The sequence below is a fragment of the Ursus americanus genome, chromosome 6 (assembly GCF_024610735.1).
Source record: "Ursus americanus isolate L20-20 chromosome 6, mUrsAme1.1.p, whole genome shotgun sequence".
Lineage (NCBI taxonomy): Eukaryota > Metazoa > Chordata > Mammalia > Carnivora > Ursidae > Ursus > Ursus americanus.
This window is the reverse complement of record NC_142132.1, coordinates 10192235-10213339: the sequence shown is the minus strand read 5'-3', so window position 1 is coordinate 10213339 and position 21105 is coordinate 10192235. Positions and strand designations below refer to the sequence as shown.

General features: G+C 49.1%; 1 long non-coding RNA gene across 2 annotated transcripts in view; it reads right to left on the bottom strand.

Moving 5' to 3' along the window:
• Positions 1 to 887: 887 nt before the first annotated feature.
• The window catches only part of LOC123796024 (uncharacterized), a 49759-nt gene continuing 29541 nt past the window's right edge, over positions 888 to 21105 (bottom strand). Inside the window, exons 2-4 of one of the 2 annotated variants that reach the window (XR_006780652.2) lie at positions 19949 to 20172; positions 13641 to 14175; positions 888 to 11647 (exon numbers count right to left, since the gene is read on the bottom strand). This is a non-coding gene — a long non-coding RNA (uncharacterized LOC123796024). Of the gene's footprint in view, positions 14176 to 19948; positions 20173 to 21105 lie in introns of both variants that reach the window. The other variant, XR_006780651.2, reaches the window with a different exon arrangement.

Genomic DNA, 21105 nt, shown 5'->3' with positions numbered 1-21105 from the left:
GGGACTTTATTTTTTTTAATATCTATTAAAATGGCAACTCTTAAAATTCTGGACATTCCTGCTCCTCAGGCCATGTTTTATATTGTCGCCCACCTTCTTCATGGAACCTTCCTTGGATGGAGGGGCATTAACAGTGGTGGGCCATCATGGAATAGGAGGAAGAACAGGGGTTTGGGCAAAGGGTCACCAGATTGAGCAAATAAAAATACAGGCTGCACATTTAAATCTAAATTTCATATAACAACAACTAATTTTAAGGGTGAGTATATCCCAAATAGTGCATGGGACATACTTATGCTTTAAAATTCTTTGTTGTTTGTCTGAAATTCAAATTTAACTGGACATCTTATATTTTTCTTTGCTGAATCTGGCAAACCTCGTTGGGAGTCAGCCAGACCCAGATTTGCATGCCTGTTCTGCTACTAATTAGCCTTGCAAACTCAAGCAGGTAGCTCACCTCTCTGAGAGTCTGCTTCCTTTGCTGTATAATGTAGATAATTCTCACCACCTACAGGGTAATGACCCAGTCATCAAAACAAAGCTACAAGGGTCCCTGTAATCAGTCCTTCCAGCTGCACCTCTTGCTACTCCATACCTTCTGGTATGGCAGCTACAAGATGCTTGTAGAGCTCCCTGCACACAGTGTTCTCTTACGTCTATGCTTTTGCTCATGTCATTACATTTGCCTAGAGTCTTTTTTCCTATCCCAGGGCACATGTGCACACACACATGTGCACACACACATCCCCACCCTTTGCAGGCTGACTTCTCTTGACCCTTTAAGACTTAGTTTTGGCATCAATTCCTCCAAGAAGTCTTCCCCAACTTCACTCTTCCACCACCACCAGCACCACCGCCACCACCGTCACCACCACCACCACCCCCGCCCAGCCCAGTGGGGATTAGAGATATCTCTTCCACTCTCTGAAACCCTTGCACTCACCACATTGTTCTTTACTATACTCTTCTCTTGAGAGGTCTATGCTCCACATTGGACCATGGGCTCCTTGGTCCTACTCATCTTTTGCCACCAGTACAGTGCTTAGTGCATTGTAACAATCCAACAAATGGGAGTTCCCTTTGCTTCACTCAGAATCAGCTACCCTGGGTAGGAGACCTCAGTGGCTAGTCCCTAAGCCCACAGGAACACTCCAGGGGCCTCTGTCATCAGACATTAGTTTCCAGCTTACAAAGAAACCCATTCTAGGGGCAGCTGGGTGGCTCTGTTGGTTAACTGTCTGACTCTTGATTTTGGCTCAGGTCATGATCTCAGGGTCCTGGGATCGAGCCCCATGGTGGGCTTCATGCTCAGTGGGGAGTCTTCTTGAGGATTCTCTCTCTCCCTCTCCCTCTGCCCTTCCCCCTGCTTGCTGTCTCTCTCTCTAAAATAAATAAATAGACCTTAAAAAGAAAAGAAACTCATTCTACCTTACACATTTGCCCCTTCTTCCCCATGCTATTTGCCTGAACACTACAAGCCTCCAAATACAAATCTCTGTAGGACAGACTAGAAAATGTGCACATCCCATTGCAAAATGAAAATGCGGGGCTGTTTGTTCAAAAATGATGAAGAACTTCAAGATGATGAAAGCAGAGAATGAAATCAAATGCTAGCCTTTTCTAAGTATGGGGTCCTGGGCAGCAGCACAGGCCACAGACCCATAAAACCAGCCCGAGTCCATGCTTTCCCGATGAGCTGCATGAAGTGCCATGCACCTAACATCTACAAAATTCAGCCTTCTGCCTCTGCACCGAGGCACAGCAATCTCTGGTTCCCGCCTGTTCCACCATGCTCTGCGCCATTATTGAGACTCTCTGCAGGGATTCATGTGGAATGAGCTTTGAAATAGTGTCCAATGGTGACTAGAGAAACCAAACACTATGCTCGACAGTTTCAAGTCTATTGGACAAATGAGAACACAGTCGAGTACGAACGCAGTGGTGTAAGACCAAGGGACAGAAGGCCCTCGCCAGCCACTCCTACTCAAAGGACCCCCTCCCCTGTCCCTGGCTCAGGCCAGAGGCAGCAGACAAGCCAAACCAAGCTCCATATTTAAGGACCAGGAGAGGAAAGCAATCTAAAAAAACTTCATGGTTTAAGATAAAGGGTAAAATAGAATGGGTTTTGCCCTCAGAGAGTCAGAGTAAACCTCCGCCCACAGCCCCAGCTCTGCCCTGATCATTCTGAACTGGGCCTGAAAGGTAGCCCACGGCCCACGCTCTGACGTGTAACACTTGTCTTGCACGCACGTATGGGTCTGTATCACCCACAGACATGGCAAACATCCTGCTCTCCGTCTACGTTCTGCTAACCAGAATCACTGTCAGAAAGAGAAGACCCCATTTCCCACCGACGGCACCCCCTGCCCAAGTAACAGGCTATAAGGTGCTGGAGAACTTTCTGACTCTAGGATGAAATGATATCTAGTCGCTGCCCAAAGGGTGGTGGCCAAGCATGCGGCACTGATGATCCATTAAAAAGATCAAAATGGGCCCTTCTCAGCCTTGCAGAAGAGGGAAAGGGGCTGGCCTCCAGGGCAGCTGACCAGATAATCATCACTTTGGGCTCACTGTCCCACTCAGTCTTCAAACAACCCCCTTTGGGACAGGTGGGGAGGAAGGACTCAACGCATGTGACCCACTAGCCAAGGTCACTCAGACATTAGCAAATCACAGAGCTGGAGTCTAAACTCTGATCATCTGGCTCTAATGCCTTTTCTCCTTCCAGTGCCTGGAGTGGAGCAGATAAGGACCAAAGAGAGAGGCCAGTGGAGCCCAGCCAGAGAAGACACCCAGCCCCAGACAAGCACTTGGTACCAGGCCAGACTCCCTTCAGGGCCCATCCAGCAGGAAGGGTCTGTGTGTGTCTCTCTTGATTAGGTTTTAAGTATCATCAAGAATGGAGCCTAAAATCACCATCAACAATTACAACCAAAGCCAAGCTCATAGATACAGAACACAGACGGGTGGGTGCTAGAGAAAGGGCGTGGGGAGTAGGCAAAATGGGAGCGAGGCATCTACAGGTATAAACTTGCAGTTATAGAATAAATAAGTCATGGGGCTGTAACGTGTAGCCCGGCGCATGACGACCATGGTTAATAACACTGGATTGTATGTTTGCAAGTTGCTGAGAGAGTAACCAAGCACAGTGATGGATGGGAACTACTGGTGGTGGTGCTTTTCCAATATGTACAAATATCAAATCACATTATACACCTGAAACTCACATCATGTTATATGTCAGTTATACCTCAGTAATAAAAAGGAGAAAAAGAAATGAGCCTGGAGCACCCCAACAGAGACCCCCCACCCCCCCGGGATAGAAGCAGACAGGAAAGGGTTCCAGTAAGGAGACAAACCAGGGGCCTGATTTGGGGCTTAGCAGGCCCTTGCCAGCCTTGACGGGAGCTGCAGGAAAGGGGAGGAGATCCTGGGGTGGGGGAGAACGGGGGGGGGGTGAAACGTGTCCCTCCTCCTCCGGCTGCCCCCCTGGTTCTCAGCCAGGACAACCAGGGCTCACCCTCCTGGACCTACTCCTCTCCTCCCCAACCTCGGCCCGGAGCCAAGGCCACCATTCCGGTCAAAACCACATACCCTGCCGAAGATTGTACATTTTCACATTTGTACCAGCCTAAGTTTGTGAATTAGGTACTTTAAATTCTGCAAACGGACTTCGTCTCACTTCATCACGTACCAACACATTCTGGTTTTTGGAAGGTGGCAAGCCAGGAGTGCTCCTTCTGCCCTCTCTGCCCATCAGGCCCTCCTCCTCCTCCAGGGCCAGCCCTGGGGCAGTGCCGGGAGAGGCTCCGATGGGGTTTTGCCCACCAATCTCAGCATCAGTGACCCCCAGAAGCCTCCCCTCCTGTGGCCCTCACACCGTGAGGTAGACAGGTGACATCCTTCTTGAGCTCACACAAAATGCAGAAAGACCTCTGGGAGACAGTGCTACTCCTGTTCTGTAAGCTGCTACTACCTAAAAGTTTTACTAAGCAAGACCCCCATGTTTACTCTGCCCATACATCCCAACAATTCTCCCCGGCACCTCTTTGAATGTGATGGCCTCTTGAGGCCCTCCTACATGGGAATATCGGAGTCCCCGCCGCCCAGCTCAGATCCCTCCTTCCCAGCATCACCTCCATGGAAAACCACCTCCAGTCCTCAGCCCATCTACACACCTGGCGGACACACCCGTGTCCATGGCGCGTGTGGAATTCTACCCCGCAGGTTGGGCCTGTGACGGTAAGCTGCATGAGGGCACAACCGGCATTGGATTCATCTTCGAGTTTCCATAGATCCCGCCAGGGAGGACCCGGCTAGGAATGCCACGCAGTGACGATCTTTGATTTAGTCTAAATGTCAGAAAGGTAGGAAGTAGGTCTGTGTATTTACCATGACTGCATGTCTAGGACACGGCAAGACTTGTGGCATGGGACGTGAAAGGAGTATCTGGTGAATGAACAAAAGGAAGGAGAGTCCACCCTTCCCAGAAAAACAGAACTAATAGAGTGTGAGCGTGTGTGTGTGTGTGTGTGTGTGTGTACAAGGAGAGAGAGATTTTTCCCTCTGATGATTAATTTTATATTGTCAACTTAACCACGCCACGCGGTGCCAAAATATTTGGCTAAACATTATTCTGGGTGTGTCTGTGAGGGGGCTTCTGGATGAGATTAACATTTGAATCAGTAGCCTGAGGAAAGCAGATTGCCCTCCCCCATGAGGGTGGCCTGAAGAGAATGAAAGGGTGAGTAAGAAAGAATTTTCTCCTTGTACATGACTGTCTTTGAGCTGGGACATCTGTCTTGCCTTCTGACTCAGACTCAGATGGAATTTGTACCACCAGCCCTCCTGAGTCTAGGTCCCTCAGCCTCCATAATTACATGAGTGCCAATAGGGGCGCTCATATGGAGAGACTTGTATGTAGATCTCTATCCTCCAGAAACACCCTCACAGACATTCCCAGAAATAATATTTAACTGAACATCCGGGCATTCCGTGTACCCATCGAGTTGACAGCCCAAAATCGACCATCACAGGGAGAAATTCAACACTGCAGGAGGCAGCATTCCAAAATGGCCCCCAGAGGCCTGCCCCCTGGCTACTTGGCCAGTGTGACCCCTCCCCTCTAGGGCAGGCAAGACCACTGAATGTGAGGTGCCACTCCCTTGAACAGACCACATTATACAACAGAGGTGATGGGGGTAGTCCCTGCTGTTACTTTGTTACTCTGTACGACTCCATCTTAGCAGACTGGTGAGAGAGTCATCCTGAAGGAGCGAGCTGGCAGGTTGAGGGAGGGCCCTCTAGGGGACCACGTGGCCAGGCTCTGCGGGTGGCCTCTAGGACCCCCAGCTGACAGCCAGCAAGAAGCAGAGACCTCAGCCCCTCCACAAGGAACTGAGCTCTGCCAACAACCCCATGAGCTGAGAGGGGAACCCCGAGCGCAGGAGGAGGAAACTTCCACCACGTGCACATGACACGTGGGTGTTACACTGCCAGCTCAGGAGGTCTGCACAAGGTGGACACGGGGAGCTGCTCGCCTCAGCCCCCTCTTCAGCAACGACTGCATAAGATCAGAGCTTAGCGCGCTAGCTTTGTACGGTTTATCTTTTAACCTGATACAAACAAATACTTTGATAGCTATTGAAGTGGGAAGAGGCCTTATTTGTGTTACCCTTAATGGCATCGCTTATCTCCCTCCTGGTGTGAGCCCCACGTTCCAGAAGACCCCACAGTATGGATGGGGGACACCACTGTCTTCAGCAACTGTTTAGAGGGTCTCAGTGGCCTCCCCCAGACACACCCTCGGCCCTGTGACAGCTGTCCAGGAAAGAGCATCCATTGTTTTCAGCTAGATTGTGATAAATGGAGTCACAAATAGGGTCACTCCACCCTCTGTCTGCCCTCCCAAGCTCTTTTGTCACTCACCGTAAAACGGTCCTCACTGTAGCTCTTTGTCACTTCGTGAACTTATGCTTCCAATCACTTGAGAGCAAAACCAGAAGCCGCGTGCCCCGTGCCCATTTGTCATTTCCCAAGGCATGCATTTTAATTATGGACACTGCGAGGCTGGCGGGGGTCTTAGCAGGCTGGTCTGCGTTCATTCTGCCCGTGGCTTGAGTGTTCTCTGCTTATCGCAAGTAAAAACTTCCAGAAAAATGACACAGCAAAGGAAGCTGATTGGTAATGTGCGTGTGATGGAATTCCACAGTGTGTGGGGGTGTATGTGCGTGCGATGGAATTCCATAGTGTGTGGGGGTGTATGTGCGTGCGATGGAATTCCACAGTGTGTGGGGGTGTGTGTGCGTGTGATGGAATTCCACAGTGTGGGGGGGTGTGTGTGCGTGCGATGGAATTCCACAGTGTGTGGGGGTGTGTGTGCGTGCGATGGAATTCCACAGTGTGGGGGGGTGTGTGTGCGTGCGATGGAATTCCACAGTGTGGGGGGGTGTGTGTGCGTGCGATGGAATTCCACAGTGTGGGGGGGTGTGTGTGCGTGTGATGGAATTCCACAGTGTGTGGGGGTGTGTGTGCGTGTGATGGAATTCCACAGTGTGTGGGGGTGTGTGTGCGTGTGATGGAATTCCACAGTGTGTGGGGGTGTGTGTGCGTGTGATGGAATTCCACAGTGTGTGGGGGTGTGTGTGCGTGTGATGGAATTCCACAGTGTGTGGGGGTGTTTAAAAATGAGAATGGTGAACAGATCAGTGGTGCTTGAGCAGGAAACAGACTTTAAAGGACCTGCAGAGGCAGAGATGACCTCTCCAGTCTGGGCCACTCAACATTCATTCACCTAAGATTCTTCTGGGAAAGCAGCCTTTTCCCATCTTCGGTCTCTGGACCTGCCAGTGAAGTTGCCTCTACTCGAGTACCAATGCAAGACACGTGACTAGGGCCTAAATGAAAGCATGGCATTCCCCTGGGAAAACATGGCCCAGGTAGAGCCCCCCGACACAGTGAGTCCTGCTGGTGCCCGGGAGGGAACTCATCCTTTCACTGCTGGACTTCAAGAGTGGCGAATGTGCACCAGAGCTCGTGGGACCCTTTTTGTCCCTGCTTGGAGTCTGAACGTGAAGTCAACTCTAAGAAGAACAGAACTGAGTGGGAGACGGACTAGGATTTCATAGCATCACTGAGCCCTGGATCAAGCCATATCTGAAGCTTACTTTCAGCACCTTTCATTTAGGGGGCCAGTAGATTCCTTTCACTGATTTCTCACTTATTTACAACCAGAACATCCCTTATTAGGTAGGACAAGGGTCTCTTCAATTTTTTAGTGATATTTTGTCACATTTTATGGGCCTATCACAGATACATGAATATGGGATTTTTCAAGGTCTCAGGATACATCTTTTATGAACATCAGGTTGACTCTTCCATCAGAGAATTAGTCACTCCTCCCTTGTTTTGTGCTTTACTAATTAACAATCATTCAGTTAGGAAAGCGGTTAGCTGGACTAACAGAATGCCCAACTGAAGGTGGCTTAAACTACTAGTTTCTCACAACAATGAGGCTGGAGCTTAGCCTCCTCACAGTTAGTTAGGTAGCTCAACAATGCCACCAAAGACCCCAGTTCTTTCTGCCCTGCCATCCTCTCATTGGTGGGTCTCGCCTCATGGTCACAGGATGATTGCTGCAGCACCGGACATCATGTCCTCACATGACAGTGTCCCGTCCAAACAAGATGGAAGAGGGTGAGAGCAAAGGTACTTTCTCCTCATAATGCTCCCTACATTTTATCAGAAAGGAAATCTTTCCCAAAATTGCTCACTAAATGCCCCATTATTGGCTAGGATGGGGTTATAAGGTCCCCCATACATGACTCACCAGCAAAAAAGGATGGAATTTCCATGGACGGATCAGTCCAAGTTTAATTGGTCTAAGTCTTATCGAGGAAAAAGGGACATCAGTTCTTTGGAGACCCCTACCACACAGGTCTCATTAATCCACCTTCTTTGAACCAAGACTAACATTAGATTATAAGAAGAAAAAATACCAGGCAGGTGAATTCCAATTTTACCCAAGCCAAGCTCAGTGTTTATCTTTGCCCTTAAAATCAGATCAGAATAAGCCAGAGGGAAAGGCACCAATGTTAAAAACTATATTTGGATCCCTTAGAGTGGAAAGGGATGAGTGAAAGCCATGGGGCTGGGCCTGGCCTATGCACAACTTCATTTGCGCCTGGCAATGAATTCTAAAAATACAGACCTTTGACAGTCACGCATTTTAAATAGCAATTCCACATATATAATCTCCACTCTTTCCTTGCTACAAATTAATTTTTCATGATGAAGAAGGAATGACAGATACATTTTGCTTTAGCAGAACAAGTGAAGGGGATATTTTGAATCTTGGAGCTTGCATTTCCTGGCTGAGTGGCCTTGGCGGGCTGGCCCTCTCCTCCGTGCCTCAGTTTCCTTATCTTTAAGAGGAAGGTATTAGTCATGTCACCTCATACGTGAGGGTGGCAAATGGGAACAAATCAATTTGGTCCTTTCCGATGATCGGGATCTTTTGGGTAAATACCAGTAGCCTCCAATGATGAGATGTAGATGGGGTTGTGTTCTCTTCTCCACAACTTCCCTTCTAGCTTACAGTGGAAACTAGTTCCAGACCAAATTCTGCTCCAGACACAGACATTGATTAGCAAACTGGCACAAAAATGGTCTCATGTTCTGTGGACATGAGGAAGTCTCAGCTGTCCCCCTTTTAGGTGTTTCAATCCCACTTGCATGAAGAGCTGACGTCACTCCAGGTCAAATTACAAATGTTCAAGCCTTGGAAGTGGGCAGCAAGGATCCTCTGAAGCACTGGCTAGATTGGGCTGGTTCCACATCGAGCCTGGAGCATCATCCCCAAGGGCAGAGACTGTTGGATTGTTGGACCCTGTACATTCTTCTGCCTGCTCACACAGTGGATTTAATGCGGGGGGCCAATCCCACACACCAGGGGAAGTCATTTTCCTCATCTGTTGTGCTAGTGGCAGAAGCCTCTGGTTTTGATTGGAGGTATACAGCTGAAGTCCTACAGTAGGTCCCTGGGCAGAGTGCCCTTTGGAACAATGTTTCAAGTACTTGCTGACCCCCCGTGGGGGAACCTTCCCAAATGGAGCAATTGACTGCCCCTCGAGCAAAGGTTCCATCTCTCCAGTGTGCACATTCGGATCTCATAGTCTGGGCTGAAGCACCGTAAGTCTTGTTGAAGACCATGAAGGATTCCTAGCTAATGAGCTCACAACTGCCAACAGGAGGCAAGCAAGGAGGGATGCAGGACAAAGCAGGGGCAGGATTCCATGACCATCCTGGAGCCTCGCTGAGGTCTTCTTGCCACTTCATGATGTCTTGAACAGCAGCATTAATGATATGTTCCCCCTCCTCGAAAACCATCTCAACTCCCTTAGCTTCTCATTCAAGACTCTCCCAGGTGTGATCCAGCCCTGTCTTTCCAACTCTATCCCCCCACGACCCCCACATCCATCAGACACCTACCTGTGCCTTTGTTGGCATCATTGCCTCTACCCCGGATGCCCTCCCCACTCCCCTACCAGAAATCGACCTCACCTTCGGACACCACCTCCTCCACGGAGCCTTCCCTGATCACACAATCAAGGCAGTGTTGAGAGAACAGAGTCTGAAGGGAGCCTGCGTGGAGTCAAATCCTGGCTTCTAACATAGAGCTGCTATCTGCTGTTACCTCTCTGCCGTCAGGTTCATCGTCAGTAAAATGGGCAAGATGAACACAGAGTCACTGGGGTTCATATGAGACAGTACAAGTGAAATGCTTAGCACAGTCCCTGGCAAATAGGAAGAGCCCAGGACATATTGAGTATGACTTGAAAGAAAAGCCAAACGTGAATTCATAGTCCTTCTTGCTTGAGGGAATTGTCCCTGCTGGCCTGTGTTCCTGACCCTCACTTCTCCCTGTCTCTCTCTCTCAACAGATGATACTTTCTGTCAACTTACTGCTGGGCCCTTTATTCAACTCAGAAGGAAATCAGAAATGAAATGTATATTTATAAACCAAAATAATCCCATCGGATATCTCATCATGACTCTACAATCAAAACACAGTGTAGGCCTTCCTCTCTATTATGACCCATCCAATGCAAATATGAACTTTGAAAGTTTTCCATGCTCACATCCAAAAATGTGGCTCTCCAGCTTTGATGAGCCTGTGACAGCACAGGACAGTCATTAACGCCCCGATGCAGGAACCAGGCTGGGTTCAGACCCAGCACTTAATCTCTGTGTGTCTCAGTTTCCTCATCTCCTAACTCAAAATTACAATAGAAAGGGTTTAAATGAGGGCACCTGGGTGGCTCAGGCAGTTAAGTGTCTGACTTTGGTCCAGGTCATGATTCCAGGTTCTGGAATTGAGTTCCACACTGGGCTCTCTACTCAGTAGGGAGTCTGCTTCTCCCTTTCCCTCTGCCCCTCCCCCTTGCTCATGCTCTCTCTCTCTCAAATAAAAAAATAAAATCTTTAAGAAAAACAAAGGGGTTTAAGTGAGATGCAAGTGCTCACAGAGCTTCTAGAAGCATGCCTGGCTGGCCTGGCATAGCACTCAATAGGTCTGGAGGCCATTATCGTCCACTGGATCTCCTCCTACAGGGAAGCCAAAGTACAGCATGAAATAGTGGGGAAAGTTCTAGAGAAGGAGTTGGGAGTATCGGGGACAAAGTTTTATCTTGGCTATCGACTTCCTCTGGGTACTGGAGCAAGTCACCTGGGCCTTCAATTTCCTCATCTGTAACATAAGAAAATAGAAATAAATGATATGTCTATTGCCATGTGTCAAGAGCCGTGAAGGGTCTGAGGTGTGGCCCCAGCTGCAGGCGGACTCATCGGCCTACCACTGGTTCACGAAGGTTGGAAGGAGACACAAGACTCCTGGGTCAGAGATCAGGGACATTATTGTTCACGGCATAGCAGCTGGGCGAGCTTCCTTCTGACGGGCTGCCAGCAAAGCCTGACCTTCGAGGTAGACTTTCCTTCGTTTTACCGGACAGCAAACAAACTTACCTTCTGCCCCAGAGGACAACACTATCTCTATCCTCCAAGGCTGCTGGCCAGACAAGTATCCTTGAAAAGATAGTCTGGAACATAAAGCTGTCAGGGCCTGTGCTCGCAGGTGTGCAGAAACACCAGAGACCCGTGGAGAACACATCCGTTTCTTCCTGCCTCCTCTCAAGCTCGACCGCCCGATGGGGCTCAACATCCTGCCCTTCAGAACACGTCCTCCTGACACTGGTGTTTCTCCTCACGAGACTACTCACACCCTGTTCACTTCCTCTGTCCCTTCCCACCATCTCCACTGGCGTGAGCTGTTGTGACCTCTGTCCTGACACCGGAGTGGGCACTGCTCACGGTCTTTCTTCCCAACCCACCTTCCCACACCACTTTCTGGGAATGTAGCTCCAATGGCATCATGCCCCTGACCAAACACTGCCCGTGGCTCACCTCTGCCTCCCGACCGAAGTCCAGCTACTCCAAGATGCTGCGTTCCTTACCCAAGAGTGAATCTCTTCAGGAGAGAGAGACTGGGTCTTACTTATTTCTCCAGCACTTAGCAACAACTACATGCAGAATAAATTGCACAATGGACCTCCTAGCTCTCCAGTCTTTAGATTCAAAAGACGCGAGTATCCTGGAAGCATGGGATAAATTAGAGAAAAATGCCAGCAGGAATAAGCCATTAAACAGATTTTCCTTTTTTTTTTTTTTTTTTTTTACAGTTTGTTTTGTTTTGCTTTGCTTTTAGTGTTGCAGGGGTGGCTGTTTGTATCTTAGGTTTTTGATCATTTATAATTAGCCACAGAAACCTTTGTCCAGTCAGAATCCCCCTCAGACACCCAAAATGCAGGGCAGCTCCGCACAAAGGTCAAGGGATTCGCATGGGCGGCCCCTTTCCCGTGGCTTCTGGGAGGGGGGAGGGCGGCTCCCCCATACTCCTAGGGCCCGAGACTTGAAACCCTACCCTCAAAGGAAAGGTGCCCCATAAGTGGTCTAAACATAGCACGCTTGGTCTGACAAGTATGATTGTCCTTCTGGGGTAATAGGACAGAACATTTTAATTCAGGTCTGCTCCTTTTTAAAATGCAAGACATATGGAGTGCAGAGAGGAGCTCCGAGGGAAGCCAGAGCCGGTCCTTTCTAAACAATCTTTCCCGCCTCCAAGAGGGATGACCCTGTGACCCCTGTTGATCCCGTTACCCAGGGTCAGCTCACACATCGCTGGAAAGAGTCCATTCCAAGTAACGGGCACTTTCCCCAACGAAGACCCAGGCTTCCTCTGCCTGGTGCATCCTGTGTTGCTCAGAATCTTCTGGGCGGACTGGAATTTCTCTGAGGCATTTCAGATGCTTCAGGAATAATTTTAAAACATTATGAATTTAAATCCCAGCTTCAGGAGAGAGGGGCCCGCATCTGGCTCAGCTCCCCAGCCCCAGGCTCCTGCCGTCTAGAACAGCTTGGCCTGCCATCCTGACTCAGGCTGTCCGCTCCCGGCTGAGGAAGGACAAGCAGACCAGCTGCTCCCTCACCCTCACCGCCCCCCCCAATCAAGGCCAGAGGAACAACTGACCGGGGGTGTAAGCAGAGCTGGGCTGGGCTGGAGCTTGCTCACACCGGCTCAGGAGAGTCCCCTCTGGGTCTCTCTTCCCAAGTCTGTGTTCAGGGACATTATGTCAGGAGGCTGACAGAGGTCGCGGCGGGAATATTTACACCACGGAAATGGGCAAACCCTGCGGATCGGGGCTTCTGTCCACCCCACCCGGGAGCCGGTTGTTAAACACTGCCCAGCACACCACTGTGTATCTCATCACCCGGAGGCTTTTCTCATCTCTGCCTCACCAGCGCCGATCAATAGAGACTCAAACAGCCCTCAAGTTTGGCCCTGCTGCCGCTGGAGTAAACCCTTCATGAATTCCACCTAATTAAAGACGCATGACCTGTCCCGTGGCGAGCTTGGGCCGCCTCCCTTTTATCAAGCTCTGTCGTCTAGAACCATCTCTCATTTCATCCATTAAGGAAGGCACTTCCTAAGCCTTTCCCCCTCAGAATGTGCAATAAAACACACGGGTCTTTACTGCTGTCTCTCTCCAGGCCCCCTTGAAATTACATTTTCCAGTCTACAGACATCTCCTCTACCCCGAGGAAGCCTGGGAGAGAGGGGCCAGGTTTGATCGGGTTTCACTCTGTATTTTCCTTTGCAGTCTTGCATGGACTCACATTCAAGAATGACTCTGCTTTACTTCGGCTAAAAATCTTCATGTTTTTGTAAGGGCTTGTGTCGAGCCCATCAGGAGGTCGCGTTGCTTAATGAATTCCGGTTTCTGCCCCTCCCTTATGGCCGTAGGGAGGCGCTCTCCTTTGGGCAGATCAAGGATGCTGAAGGAGCTTTAGAGTGTCCCTGAAGGTCACTGTCTCTACTTGGTGCCACGCCCACCCAGAATTGTGCCTTCTTTCTCACCATGGAGAAAGAGAAGCATGAAGTGACCAACAGGCAGGACATCACCTATGACAGGCCCTCCACCCATTGTCCTTAGTACCTGATCGCACCTCCAGAAAGCCTCAGCCCCACCATCAGGGAATTCACAGCCAGCTGGGAGAGACCCTACCAGTCGGTAACCGGTGCTTACCTGGAACAAGGATGTCCCCTCTTGCCTGCTGCAGTACTGAAGTCCAGCATTCCGTACGGGTCTTACCGAGCAAAGTGGTCCTTGGCCCCCTGCCACCCCTCTCCACGGCTCCTCACTAGCCCGATCTCCACGAGGTACTGGCCACCTCTTAACAGGAAACTCCTGATGACCAAAAATCTTTTACAGCCCCCAGGCATGGAGCGAGGCAGGTGCACTTCGGTGGCTGTGACAGGTGGAATGGAGGAAAGGGAATGGGTTTAGGAGCCGGGCACCTCCCTCCTTCTCAGAACATGCAACAGAACCATCACCTTCTCCAGCTCCACAGGCGATCCACCCCCATGAGAGGCAGCACATGGTGACATTCCTTCTGTCCTTGGAGGCAGGCAATGGAGTGTGACCTTCAGCTCATTACAGGCACCGTGTCTCCGTGCTGTGCGGCCAGCAGGAAACCCCTCGCACCGTCTTCTTCAACATGCTTCCAATCAGCAGGCTGGGGGTCAGACCAGCCTCGATTACTGGGCGGAAGTAGCCAGGACTGGAATGGAGAGATGTGAAGGTGCCTGGGGTATGTGTGTGCACACGAGTATGTGTGTATACGTGTGTGGGCACGCAAGCAGATATGCTCCGGTGCCAAGGCAGGGAGCGCATGGGCAGCCGTGACCCAACAAGGCTGAGTTGATGGGTGGACTGAAAGAGACAGAGGTCACTCGCTCCCTCGTGAGTGATCAGAAGTTCCAACTGCGTCACTAACTGGAAGAGGTTAGGAACCTCTAATATAGTGAAAGCCACAGCGAAATGTTCCTAAGCCCTGCTGGAAACCAGCTTTTCAGTAAAACCTCGCGCACAAATTTGTCTCTGAACAGTATCCAGCCCATTTTTTCCATTCAAAGAATTTTCAAATACAGTTCCTTTTGCAAACATCATTTGAATGGGTGCATCGTGTGGGTATTATGCCGGTGGCCATGCTTTCTGGGGGTGTGTGTGTGTGCGCGCACGTGTGTCCATGTGTATTTAACCACAATGCCTGCCCTTTCTCTATGCTTAAGGCAACCTTTTACGGGCATGAGTACACAGCCAAGTCACAATTTGGCAGCCCCGAGGAACAGCTTAGCACCATCGTGTACCCACCCAACTCAATTTTGCACCACCAGAACAAAATAACTCTATACTTGGTACTGAGCTTTGGGATGAAAGCAGGAATTTTCTGACCCGGAGTACAACCTCCGAAACACAGTGCCAAGGACACAGCGGAGAGCACAGATATAGAAACTTGGTTGATCATCCTCAGTTACTAAAAAAATAAAAATAAATAAAAAATTAAAAAGTACATTTCTGATGGCCAAAGAAAGTATCTGGGCCCTACATACTCGTTGCTGTAAAGCTACATAAAAGGGTGAGGGGGCACCTGGATGGCTCAGACGGTTAAGTGTCCAACTCTTGATTTGGACTCAGGTCATGATCTGGCGGTCGTGGGATCGAGCCCCACATCCGGCTTTGCACTCAGCGTGGAGTCTGCTTCAGATTCTCTCTCCCTCTCCTTCCCACTCTCTCTCTCTCTCAAATAAATAAATAAAACCTTTAAAAAAAAATCCCATGTAAAAGAACTTCAACAACAGAGTTCCAGTTTTCAACAGCTTTGGCCAAGACTGTGGCAGTCGTCCACCATGCGATTGTGTCTAGAGTTACTCCATGCTACAGCCAAAAGGGACTTCCAAACTATTGAGACCGCAGAGGCTGTCTCTGGAGAGAAAAGCGGGCAATGATCTAGAGGGGGACGCAAGCCGTCAGTCTCTGGGCACTGGCATTATTCTATTTCTTGACCTGGGTGGTAGTGACACCACAAATTCCAAGGTCTGCCTTGTAGAAATTCACCTGTTCTGTGCATATCCTATATCTGTGTTAGCTTTCTTTACTAATTTGACTTGTTTTTCATTGCTCGGTCCCGTCCCTTCACATTACAGGAGAGCAAACGGAAGCCCCCCACTGCCAAGCTAAGGAGCAGGCAGAGGGGAGATCTGGGCACCCTCAGCACCAGCGGAGCTCTCTATCCACCATAATTCAACACTTAATACACAGCCTGCTGTTCGATATGGGTCTCGCATGTTTCCGAATGGTGTGGAAACCATCACTAAGGAATGTGTCTTAAGCTTCATGCCATCCATAGGTCCCTGCACACCCACACTAGCACGTGCACACACAATCACACACACACACACAAACAGTGCTAACATGCCAATAGATGCCATCTGTTCATCCCAGCCTATATGCCAAACTGAGAGTCCCTCAGTGGTTCTGGTAGCATAAAGGAGAGATCCTGCTAGAGCCGAGCTCCTTGGCCCTGCCCTTGAGATGGCTCTCTTCTGTCTCCATGTCTAGTCTCCTGCCCTCAACACCTGCCAGGGGCTCCTTTGGTTGGAGGATCTACAGCTTCTTGCTTTGTTCCTTCCTCCCCTGGCTCTTCTGGGTATCCTTGCTGCCCTGGATGAGAAACCACTCACAGTGGTGTAGGTGTCCTCACCCCTGGTCCAGCCACGACCCATCCATTTCCAGGAGAGAAGAGAGAAGGGAATTCGGTCAAATGACAAATCAATAATTAAGTCAGGGTCCCCACAAGGCTTTCCTACTTTGACCTCATTCCCCAACTGCCTCTTTCCAACTGGAGAGTTGAGCTAGATGAACTCGAAGTTTCCCTCTTGTTCTCAGGAGCTTCTTAACTGAGAAAATCGAACAGCAAATACCACAAGCAATATGCATTTCCAGAGAAGAGTTCTGCCTGCTCTGGGGGCTTCATGACCTACACAGGACGGACTTCTGGAGAGCCAAGGGGGGCTTACTCGTATAAAATGCAGAAGGAAGCTAACTGCTACGATACTAAAGATTTTTCCATGTAAATCCTCTCGCATAAAGCCCCTGATCAAACATTTGTATATTTGGGCTTTCTTCACCTAGAGCTTGCCTACACTTAGGAAAGTCGCCTCGGCTGCTGGGAGCTCTTAAACAGAAGCTAAATGTTGACCCTTACTCATTGGTCTTTGTATGCATATTCGGCTTTTTAAAATGGCTCTACGCCCTTAAAATGTCAGGTTAATAGAATCCAGGAATTCACACCTGACCTGCACAGGACCAGACTGGGGGCCCAGTGTTGGCCTGGGCTCCAACAGTAAATTCAGCATCAGTGTTGACACCGTAGATTACTGCTTCTACTTTCTATTTTCTTAGGAATGAAATCCACAAACGTTCCACTTCTGAACCTTTGCCCAGTTTGGAAGCTGAGCCATCAAACGGAGCTTTATCTTGTGAGGGTTAACAGGTTTGAATCCAAAGATAGCAGTCCTATATACCTATCAGGATTTATTATCTATTTATGTCCACGTTTGCACGGACATAGTTTTAACGGCCACTGTTTTACCAGAAACCATGCAAACCCAGATACTGTGGTTTTGACAACGTTGATATTGAAAAGAAATATGCTATTTCTCCAGCGTAGCTCTGGAATGAAGTGACCACAAGTGAGTCTGTTTCTTATAAATTTAGAGGTTGTTAAGTGTGACGAGAGGCCTTGACCAGTCCCCTCGTTTTCTAAAGAAGAAACATGCTCACTTTGTTAGTGGCAAAGGGTAACCAGAACCTCTGTGCCTCAAACTATGCCACACTGCCCACTCCACCTAGCACTGGACATGCAAAGAAGGCTGCTTCCCAGAGGGGGTATGTTGCCCCACAGGCGGGCTCACAGTTTTTTAAAGGCAGAGGAGTACTATGGAGTTTGGCTTTTAGCCATGTCCACACTCTACTCCTTGCCTGAGCACCCAGAATATTAACAGTTCTACCCAGAAGCGCCATTCAGCATCCTGCAGAAAGCCCTGCCAATGGGGCACCCCTCGGATAGTGGATTGGTACCCAGTGACCGTGGGTACCCAACACCATTCTACTCTCCTTCTTAGATGGCTACTTGAGTGGTAGAGGCTAGAAAGCTAAAAACTACATTTCCCAGACTCCTGTGCCACTAGGGTTGTAGATGTCACTTAGTCTCAGCCAATCAGATGCAAGCATGTATGCCTGGGAAAGTGGAAGTAGGTAGAAGTAGTACTTCTGGGGTGCCTGGGTGGCACAGCAGTTAAGCGTCCGCCTTCGGCTCAGGGTGTGATCCCGGCGTTCTGGGATCAAGCCCCACATCAGGCTCCTCCGCTAGGAGCCTGCTTCTTCCTCTCCCACTCTCCCTGCTTGTGTTCCCTCTCTCACTGGCTGTCTCTCTCTCTGTCGAATAAATAAATAAAATCTTTAAAAAAAAAAAAAGAAGTAGTACTTCTATTGACTCTCTCTACGGATAAGCTTAGCCTTAGAGTCTTTTGGCTTTCCTATATCAAGACTAGGGTCTCTAGCTTCACGGCGTCCATTTTGCTGGTGTGGATTAAGGCAGATAAAGGGCTGGTTCTGGAGCTGGTGGAAGCAGTGGGGGCCTCCTGCAGAGAATGGCTTCTGGATTACAGGAGCCAGTGGTTTCCTTTTCATAGAAGAGCCCATATTTCTTTAGCAGTCAGTTCTACACTCTGGATTCGGGATTTGTTCTTGAATGGTCAACCTAGTCTGCTTCTTCAGCCTTCTCAGCAATTCTGTAAGCCATTGAATACTTCAGGAGAAACACAGCAGAACAAAAGACACTTCTTGCTTAAATAACATAAATTGATTCTATTCTCTGTAACTGAAATGTGAGTGATACATCTAGAGAGGGGACCTAGACCAGTGCACCCCTCACTACTGAACACTCACCAAGAGCCAGCGACGTGAATTGGCAACCTACATAACTCTCTCATTTAGTCCTTACAGATGGAGAATAAAAAGGAAGGGCAAAGAGGTGAACAAGCTCCCAAATTCCACAGCAGCTGGTACCAGAGGAAGTGACACACCGATTCCCAACCTGGTTTCAGGATTGGAAGGATCATTAAACAGAGTATGCTGGGGGGGGGGGACTCCCAACAACATTGCCTGGACTCCTACTCCCAACCCTACCACTTACTAGAGAATCACTTAACTTCTTTCTACCTTGGTCTCCTTACCTATAAAGTAAGGATAAAATAGTTCATAACCTATAGGATTGCCATAAAGGTTAAATTAGCTGATATACGTAAAAATGCTGGTGTCTGGCAAATGTGAGAGAACCATTAGCTGCCAGCAAGGATTTCCCCCATCAAAAAGGGCAAGCTGGATTTTAAGAAGTGCGTAAGCTAGACCCTTGACCCTTTCCAGACATGCTGATGTTCAGAATAAGATGTCGGACTGACCAGTACCTTGCCAATATTAACAGATTCTGATATCAACAGCAGAGGCAGCTGCAGTATGACAATAAGACCCCAAACTTGAAGTCTGTGGGCCTGGATGGTACTCCCAGTTCTGTATCTTTCTATGTTGGTGACTTTGATCCTTAGTCCCTTAAAATCTTCGAGCCTTTGTCTCTTCGTTTGTAAAAATTCACATGACTAGATCAGATTAAACAAGAAGGAAAGACCAAGCACACTTGAGAACAGAGCATTTCAGCCATCAGCCTCCTTTCAGTTGAGGTGACAAACCTCCATTCAACATAAATGAGCACAAAGCGTGATGCCCTGGTTAGTGGGCTATGAGGAGGGCTCATACACAGAGCACAGGAAGAACAAAGATGAGGCTGCTGTCTCTCCATTTCCCTTCTCTGCCAGGGCTTCCACACTCACCAGCACATTCGCCCTTACTCCAGACTAACTTAGGGCCTCAGTCACGGACAGAAACTGGTTTTAATGTTCTGTCCAGCCTAGGGCAACCAACTGCCTCCCTTTGCTGGGGACAGCGGGGATTTTCCAGGACATGGAACTTTGTGCTGGAACTGGGAAAGTCCTGGGCAAACTGAGACAAGTTGGCCACCCTCATCCATTCCCAAACCCAAAAGTAAGGGACCAATTGGCCCAGCTTGGGTCAGCAGCTACCCAATACCACCTGACAGTGGTCAACAGTGCTGGTCACACCAGAACACATTAGCCCCCGCAATAGGCATAAGAATTTGGGGGACAAGATGTCCCTAGGATCATAAGGAAGAAGGATACCAGGCAGAGAATCCCATAAATATCTACCATGGACCCAGGGTAGGGACTCAGTGAAGGGTCCTGTATTCTTTCATTCAATACACAGTAAAACAGCCCCATTTCAGGATGTTGGTAAGACAACACTAAGGAACTCAATGCATCTTTTCACCCCAGGGAAAAAATGCAATGGATTTGCATTTGAAATGTGTTTCAAAGTCAGAGCACAAGGTAAACATCACATAGAGTCAAAATACCTACCTACCTCGAAGTCTTGTCATCTCACTCATCACAGCGCGATGCTCCCTTAAGAGAAGTGGTCCGTCACAGTCACTTTGGGACACGGATTCATTGGATGAAAGGTGGTGGTCCAGGCCACACGACTGAAACAGTTATTTATCCCTTGTCCAGAAGTGGCAGGTGACATGGTGATTTCAGATGCTGGGAGGTTATGAGATGTACTGAAAAGCTTAAGGCTCTAGGACCTGAGAGGGACAAACGGAAGGGTTAAGCAGCACGCAACTTTCAGAACTAAAAAATCATTAAGTGGATGAAAAGGAGCATTTATCCTCCACCAAAACAAAGAGGTTTTGGTGGGTTTTGTTTTGTTTTTTTCCCTTTCCATAAAGAATTTCCACCAGTGATTTTATATTATTCATCAGAACAAGAGACCACCGCCAATAACCTACACAAACAGTAGGGGCAGTGAAAGCGCATTCTACGGGGCGAAGGCCCATCATTCTTTCCTGCCTCAGGTCCTCGGGGCACCAGAGCCCACAGCAGGTACTCAGGACAACAGAGAGGAAGTGTGACTAGCAGAATTCAGATTGGACCAGAAACGCATCATGGGTGATTTAGTTCCTTACCTTACTGTTGCTGGGGAACCAGGCAATTCCCTGACGCTATTTAAAACATAGGTGAGCTGCTACCTTTAGAGAAATTGTGAGGGCAGGGTACACCTGAGATTGGTGTCTGCTCTTCACCCCCACTTACCTGAACAGGTGAGAAGGGGGTGCCAGCGAGTTCTGACTCAGCCCCAGCGTGGATCTGCTGGCCTATCTGAAGCCTGTCTCCACTGACACCACTGCTCCCGAAAGGGTCATCTTGAATGAAGGCTGGTCATTTTCCATGCCCAGTGCAGCTTTCTTGAGACCAACTTGACCCTCTCAAGATGTTCAGACCACCTTACCTGAGGGGTCTCAGGTAAATAGGTTCATTTCACCTTCCATCCCTGCTGCCTCTTCCCATCAAACAGCCCCTCTGGTCATTCCACTATGCTCCCTCTCTACCGCAGGCCCCTGTTACCTGGAAGAAGCTTCAGGAAGCCCATGAACCTGTACACCTGTCTTCCCAAACCCTTGCCCTCTCATCTGCACCGTTTTTCCTCACTCCCATTCAGCCACCTGGTGGCCTTCCTC